This window comes from Lipophrys pholis (assembly GCF_963383615.2).
Source record: "Lipophrys pholis genome assembly, chromosome: 6".
NCBI lineage: Eukaryota > Metazoa > Chordata > Actinopteri > Blenniiformes > Blenniidae > Lipophrys > Lipophrys pholis.
The window spans coordinates 26013946-26022671 of record NC_137629.1 but is presented as its reverse complement, the minus strand read 5'-3'; positions in this window follow the sequence as shown (position 1 = coordinate 26022671).

The window sequence follows — 8726 nt, the reverse complement described above, 5'->3', positions numbered from 1 at the left end:
TTGTGAAGCTTAATGATTTCCAACCACATGGAATAGTCCTAGTGTTTGTCTTTCAGACCAACTGTGTAACACGGCACAAAGAGTATGGGGCAGGGGCTTTACAATAACTTTTGAGGAGTCATTCTAACGGCATCAATGGTTTGCTGCAAAGATCAGAGAACCTACTGGAAAAATGACCATCCCAGCAGCACTCCAGAAAACAGGCTTTTAGTGGCTAGATGGAAGCCACTTTGGAGTAAAAGGCATATAATGCTTGAGGTTTTTCAAAGAGCATGTAAAGAATTTGGAGAGCATGAGGGACAAGGCCGTAGAGACAAAACTGAAAGGCACTAATTATCTGGCTGATGCTTGTCAGTGGAAGCAACAGGGACACAGAAGGACGGATGAGTTTCGGTCTAATCCAGAGCCGCCATTGGGGAAAACCTTTTCCAGGGTGTACATGACATAACCCTGAGGCAACAGTTCACCTTTCAGCACGACGACAACCTGAAGCAAAAACCCGAGACAAATCTGCAGTGGCTTCAGGACTCGTCTGAGGTCGTCATTCGGAGCGCAGGTTTAAATCCAGGACAGCCATGAAGACATCCAACGATGGCACTTCATAGATGCTTCTCAGTCAGTCAGATGGAGATAAGAAATAGCTGCCACGTAGTACAAGAAAATCTGTCCAAATCCAAATGTGCAACCATTAGCAGGTTTGAACACAAGATTTTTATTTTATATATATTTTTTTTGCTGTAATTGCTGGACTTATCAACAATCATTAATGAAAAGTCTGTTTCATTTGCTTATGTGAATGTGCAGTTTTGATTAATTTTTCATTAGAAAATGCTAATCTTTCAAAGGTATTTTTTTCTTTATCCTCATTTATCATATGTACCAGTGGGACGTTATTTAAAATGTTTAAAAATTCTGTCTGCATCAGATTACAATGCAAAATAGAAAAGGACGCTCGTCAGAGAGCAATTAATCCATTCTAACATCACTGTATGTGGAGGGAGATGGCAGCTCTGTCTTAATCATCAGAATGGCAGAAAATGTTTTTTTATCAATGCTCTCTCCTTTTTCTGTCTTGGTTTTCAGGTGACTATCATGTTCTATCCGTCTTCCTCCATGGTTTTCATGTCCTTTGTTCCTGTCTCTCCCCCGACTATCCTGCCTCCATTTGTGATTGCTCAACTTTGTCACTCATCTCTTATCGTTCCTCCAGCAGTGGTCCCTACATCCCCCCCCCCCCCCCCCCCCCCCCCCCCCTTATAGCTTCCTCTCCTCAGCATGATCGTGTTTTCCAGTGACAAGCACCAGAAAACAGTCCAATCTTTTTGCCTCCAGACTTTGTGTCTGTGTCCGCACATATCTGCCCTGCGAGCAATGGCTGACATTAGAAACTTCCCCACTCCTTTCCAGCCCTCTCATGGCGCCTCGCTGGAGGGATAATTAGACCTACCGAAGCTGGCCCTTGTCATCCTCTTTGCCACATAAGTGTGTTTGCATGTATATTTCTGCGTATGTGGTTCCGTGTGCATTTGTACATGTGTGCCAATCTTTCCACCATGCGGTCAAGTCACAATTGCTAATCAGGCCCGTAAGCCTCGCCTGAAGAGACCAAGAAAAGGGAGGGTGGGGGGGGTGGGGGCAAATGATTGAGTGCTTTCCTTTGTCCTCATCACTGAAGCAGAGATAAAGACGAGTGAAGGGATGGATGGTTTGAAACGAGAGGACAGAAACTGAGGGATTAACAGGATGAGTGTGTGCACCAGCACTGCGACGCGCTTTTAACTGTCCTCCATGGCATGACACCGTGTAGACCTCCATTTTTCTCTGTCCTCCTTTCATCTATTTTGCTTTGCATAAGTCAGAACTGCTTGTATCCATAAAGTGCCTCTCTATCACATCCTCATGCTCCTTTTTTTCCCCTCTCCCTTTTTTCTTGCTCCTTCTTGCTCCCATTTGCTCTCTGCCTGCTATCTTTCCATAAGGTAATAATGAATATTTGAGGCCTGACAGGAGTGCAGTACCTAATCCGTTTTGCCCCGGGCCAAATGTGCCTCATGGGGTGCATGTGTGTTGGAGTTCATCTAACTTTTTAATTGAGATAGAAACCCAATTTTTGAGTTTTCATTTCTACCTCTATGTTCATGTAAATGAGACTTTCTGCACGGATGTGCATATATCATAGAAGCAGTCCGGATGGACACTTGACTAGCGGAGACATGCCCGTACTGTAGAATGGCCGCTGGCACTGAACATAGAGAGAGGAGCATTCACTAGCACGGACTGAGTCTAATCTTCTAACAAGATTAAGTATCCATGAGCAAGTGCATGTGTACCTCTCTGTTAAGTAGAGGGAAGGTGAGCTGTAAACTCACCTCAGTAGCTATGATGATATGTAAAAACTGCTAAAAAATGTCATAATTGCTGCTGGTAAGGGTTGAACTCCATCTGTGAGGTTGTTAGACCGCCACAGATTATAGTCTGTATAGTCTAATCTCATCCATCAGCCCCGCGCAGACAGATGTAAACAGTCTCTACAAATGTCACCGCATGCCATCCACAACTTTTGGAGCAAGGGATTGGGTTTTGATTAATACCCACATCAGTGAGCCTGCTTATTGATGTAATTCACATTGCTCTCCATAGAGGGAGCACTGTGCTGTGAAGGCCAGTGCAGCATCAAGGACGTTCACTCTGTGAATAACAAACACTAAAGCGCCACACAGACTGCCAGAGTACCATGGAAAAAGAAAAAACAAACAAAACTACTTATAGTCTCACTGAGTCACAGATAGTTGGTGAGAGTCACAGCTTGTTTGTGAGTCCAGACAAAGACCCCTTTGTGCGGTTGTGTTTGTTTCTCTACACTGTGCTCCATGCGCAGGTGTTTGGGTGGCTCAAGGTCATGTCCTCACCATCTTTGTCCTTTAAACTTATTTCTGTCCCTTGCCTCTTCATTTGCTTTCTCATTGTTTCAGTTTTCACACCTTTATTTGTTCTCGCTGCATCTGATTTGATTTTCTTTTCCCCTCTATACTCTGTAGCTCTCCTGCACTCCCTCTATCTCCCCTCCTTGTAATTAGCCAGTGTAATTGCTGTAGTAAATCTTTTCTGATGTCCCAAGGAGACTGGCTGATATAGGACTGATTTAATAAGCACACCATAGCGGCTCACCTCTCTCTGTGTGTGTGTGTGTGTGTGTGTGTGTGTGTGTGTGTGTGTGTGTGGGTGTGTGTGGGTGTGTGTGTGTGTGTGTGGGTGTGTGTGGGTGTGTGTGGGTGTGTGTGTGTGTGTGTGTGTGTGTGTGGGGGTGTGTGTGTGTGTGTGTGTGTGTGTGTGTGTGTGTGTGTGTGTGTGTGTGTGTGTGTGTGTGTGTGTGTGTGTGTGTGTGTGTGTGTGTGTGTGTGTGTGTGTGTGTGTGTGTGTGTCCTCTGTTATTTGCCATGGGGATTTATTGGGTGTTTGTGTGGTTTCAGCAAGTGCGAATTGGAGTTCAAGGTAGCGCTGTGCGGTGTCTGTGTCGACGAGCGCACCTTATCAGCAATGCAGGCTGCATACTCTGGGTGTATGTGTGCAAGTGTGTCTCATCAGCGATGCCGTTACGTGCCATGTGTGCGTCATCGCTGAAGACCTTCATGGCCAGAAGAGCAGAGAGAGGTCAGATTGGCCCTGAGAGAACAACACTAACACGTACACACATACCCGCTGTCCAACCTTCCTCCACCCAAGCACTTTACCACACTCTACAGCAACACATTTACATCAACACAAACTATATGTTCTATCACCTCTGTCTCTCTTTTTCTTTTCTTTTAACTAAACACATACACAACTTGGGTTGTGAGTGAGGTGGAGTGTGAAGGTAATGAACAGTGTTCTCAGCTGTGAGGGTTTTGCCATGCTCTTGTCACTAAGGACCAGTTCCCCAGTTGTACCAGTGGAGGGCACTGTGGCTCCATCAATGAATAGTAACTTGACTGATGGATCCTCACTTAATGCCTTCTGTGGCTCCTTGTCTATAGATCACACCATACTAAGGTACACTTTTTAACAGAATGAAAATATCGGGTAAGAATAACCTTTTTATTTTTAATACAAATATTACATTGATTCATCAAAAAAGAACATAGATGGATGTATATTTTAATTGTAATTGTCTTGTAGTTTATATTTTTAAAACTATCTATCATGCATTTACAGTGATTTATGGGAGACAACAGTTTTTCTTCCCCTGAATAAAAACATATGTCATTAAAATGAAGATATCCTTTAAAGCTGTTATCGACATAACTTTAATCAGTCAACAACTGAGATTGTGATGTTTTAAATTCCATGCAAACTTTTTATCTAATAGGTCAGGGGTTTGAAAATAATACGAATATTTATGAAGGGCAACAGGCATAGTAAACTATTGCACTCTTTTTTTCTTATTTATTGAAAGCTGGTTATTCAAACCTGTAGGTCATTAGAGCTGACCGTAAGTCAAAATGTAATACTCTATAAAAAGTTATATTTTGCAGAGTTTTATCATTTATAATGTAAGGGAATCATAATTAAGCTTTTAAAGTACAAAAGTACATTATTATAAAAAAAATAGGGGTTCAATAAAATATCAGCTGAAGTTGCACACTTCATGCACCAGGGGTGCGCAAGTGAGCAGACCCTTAGTCACGCCCATTTCCACGCCCCCGGCCTACTGGCCCTCCCATTTCCTGCCCAGTCCCCCCTCCTCACTGCCCCACCCTGCCATCTGGTCCTTTTCACACAATTGCACACACACACACACACACACACACACACACACACACACACACACACACACACACACACACACACACACACACACACACACACACACACACACACACACAGAGCCAGGAATCCTTTCTCCCCATTTCCTTTCACAGTGAAAAACAGGATGAAGGGGCTCTTTCAGACCCAAGGTTACCGTGGAAACCCCCTTATTCTTCTTCTGTCAAACACTTGCATCGTGACACACACACTTATATAGAGAATGACAGAATGTTGGACATTTAAACTTTAAAAGGACCAGGACTACAGCTGTCCTTCTGCCTGCTGTAGTTCGAGCCTTCTGTTTATGGTAGACAAAGAACTTTACCCCTCCTCCTCCTCTTAGTTTTTTCACTGCTTCTAATTTACCATTGCTAAAGTAAAACCTTCTGCAGCTAAAAACATTCAATGTTCTCATCAACTTTGGGTAAAACACATCGTTGTTTGTGTAAAAGTTGGCAACTGTTTTGTTTTTCTGTCTCTGTTGCACATTCAGCTGCTTTTTTTTCTAAGTGCTGCTCAGCCTAGAGATATTGATGTTGAAACTGTACACTCTCTCCCCTGCTCCACTTTGTTGAACTCCAGCACTGGAATGCTGAATGGAAAAAAGTTAGTTTGAAGTTATATAAATTTAATGTGGTGTCCTTCTCCTATTTTGCCACCAGAGGGCCCATGGAAAACATTCTGCATGCTGAAAATATACAATGGGGGACATCATCTGAAAGCTTTTAGTGGGTTAAAAATAAACCACAGCACTCCACAAACAGGGAGTGGTGATGGATAGATGAATAGACTGCATGTAAGACTGCAAAGCGATACTAAAGAGGAAAGGCTATGTTTTCTGAGAGACCTGAAACTATTCGAGTTGAGCCTGTAATTCAGAGGAGCCAGAGATGAAAATGTGATGTAGTCCTTTTCCTTTGTTTCTGCTCACTTTTCTTTTACCTCTTTTCCACCCATCTTTTTCTTTGTGTAACATTTTTTTTTCTCCTCAAAGCCTGGCTACCCAAACTCAACTACATATTTCTCCTTTTAAGGAAAGAGGGAATGAGAAAGGAAGGGAACAGGAGAGGGGGGAGTGAAGAACACGCTCAGGTCTGCTGACTGATAAACAGACTCCTCTTTGTGCAGATGGAGACAGACACACACACACACACACACTCAAACACACATACAGACACTTGGTTACATATTGACAAAAGACCTCAGCATAACTTGATGATTCTTTTTTCCCCCCATCCTCTCCCCCTCCCTCTCTTTGCTAATACTCCCCCATCTTTCCACTTAATTAAAAACAGAAGTCATAACCAGAAGAATTTCAAGACTCACTTATGTTTGTGTGCACGCATACATACACACTTGTACAAAGACCCCCCTCCCCTACATCATCTTTCACTGCCAGGCAGCTGTTGGGGAGACAAGGGGGAAGTGTTCCAGGAAGTGTGTGTGTGTGTGTGTGTGTGTGTGTGTGTGTGTGTGTGTGTGTGTGTGTGTGTGTGTGTGTGTGTGTGTGTGTGTGTGTGTGTGTGTGTGTGTGTGTGTGTGTGTGTGTGTGTGTGTGTGTGTGTGTGTGTGTGTGTGTGTGTGTGTGTGTGTGTGTGTGTGTGTGTACACTTTTTACATGTACTGTTGGTTGTGATTTGCTTCCTGAACAATTAATGTGTGCGTGACTATCTCCATAAAATGAATGTTAATATGTCGGCACTCTGTGTGTGTGTGTGCGTGCATGCGTGCGTGTCTCCAGTCACACATATGTTCTGCCTCAGTCATCTCCTTTCCGCCTTCCTCCCCCACAATGACTAAGAGGACTGTGACACAGTGCCTCATACTCACCACCAGAGGCGCCATCTGCTCATAAATGAAAATCTGTCGTGCATGTGGAAAACCACAGAGCAGCCATTTTACAATCTGCACAACAGACCCCATTTTATGAATCAGCCATGATGACAACATAGCTGCAGCTGATCCTATTGGTTAGAGCGCATCTGGCACTAGTGCTGTTGATCTACACATGCTCCCTCACCAGCCCGCTGTCTCTGAGACGCACACACATGCACACACTGACCCAGTGACGTGATGCTGCCACTAGGTCACTAGTCTTGTCCCAGACTAAGTGGATTGCCACCCCTTGAGATTATACACACTAGAATAAATGGTCAGGTGTGCTGTAAAAAAAAAAAAAAAATATATATATATATATATATATGTATATATAGTGATATGTCTTCAATAAGGGGGTTAAGGGGGTTAATTTATCATAGTTGTATCCTGTTTTTTCTTTCAGTCCTTTCTTTCATGGAGGATTATTATAGTATCTGCTTGATCAGTGTCACTGCGTTGACTCTGTCCACATGTTTTTATTGAGTCTTGTCACTTCTCTCATCTGACTGTTTTAGCTGTGACTTGCTGTGTTTCCTCTCAGACGTCCAGATGGATATACTTACTGTGTGTATACTGTGCCTTCCTGCTTTGGTTTCCTGCCCTCAGCGTGAACAATGCTTGTTGGAAGTGATAGTCACTGTTGATGAATACTGATATAATGCAAACTGTTAAGATTTGGACACTTGAAACTGAAGCCAAAAATGATGGCTGATTGTGTGTGAGGGGTTTAATGAAACTGATGCTAATATTTAGTGAAACAATGAGACGTATTGAGGCCACAGTCCACTGACTGCCTGCTCTGTGTGCTCTGAGTGACTGGCTGAGTGGAGAGATGAGGAGCTCATTAGGAGTCGGGCCTCATTAACAGACTGTTCAACCGATTGGCATCTCATGTGGAGACAAAGCTCAGTTTGACTGGACATATGGCTGGATAAACAAATGAATGAGTCACTAGTATTGCTGCGGCTGTTGTTTCATTGACTGTGGTCAGAATGATCATCTGCACCGGTAAACAAATAACAATTCTCCCATGTAACAAACTCGTATGTCTACATTCAAGGAGAGAGTAAGAAAGGTTTGATTCACACATGAACTGAATAAACTCACTCGGCAAAGAAACTTTGAGACTCGGTATATTTTAATTGTAGCGCACAACAGTTACCAACACTTGCATGATGACAAGTGTAAGTCCCTCATAACATTTCATCATTGCCTTTCTGTGGCTACAGTCTGTCCAGCAAGGATGTCCTGTAGTTACAAAGTCCCTGATTGTAACTTCCGATGGTGTTACGTGAGGTGATCTCCGGCCTGTGAATAGCAGTGCTGAGGATGGGAATTCTGGATTTGTTTATCTAATAGGCAGAGGTCAGACACACATACCCTGCACGTTCAAGTGGATTCTTGTTCCCTGTGAGAAGACATTGAAGAAGTTTTCTTTTCTTTTCCAGTTTTCATCCACTAAAAGTCACAGAGCTTATTGAATGTCAAGAATGAAAGGAACGAAGGGACCTTGAAGGTCACGAGACAGTTAGAACATCTCCACAGGATAAAAATGTGAGATGTGGCTTTTAAAAAGCAAAACAATAAATTCCATGCTCAAAGTTTGAAACAGTGAGATTGGAATGAGCAAAAGGAGTGCAATCTACTCTTTTGCTCACCTCGGCCTCCTCTGGTTTGACCTTCACAGAGGCTGCTCTGTGTTCCAGCTGGATTTAAAGAGAGCCGAATAGGACCCGTCAATATGTCAGGTTGTTTGTCCCTATAGTGTTTCTGGAAGATGTTACAAAATGTCAAAGGCACAACATCAACAACTAATATTAATGAGAACAAGACTTTTTGCATTGATACCACAGCAAATAAGCAATGTTATTCTATAGTGTATAAAATATAAACAAATCTAGCTATTCCCACTGGAGGTTACCTGAACATCCAATGCTCATTCTGATCCCACCTAATGAACGATCCAGCAGTAATTGTGATGAATCATCTGGTTTGAAGTTTGTAGTGCACCATACTGTAAGAGTTCATCTGTAATATTGAATCATGAACTGTGACGTCTA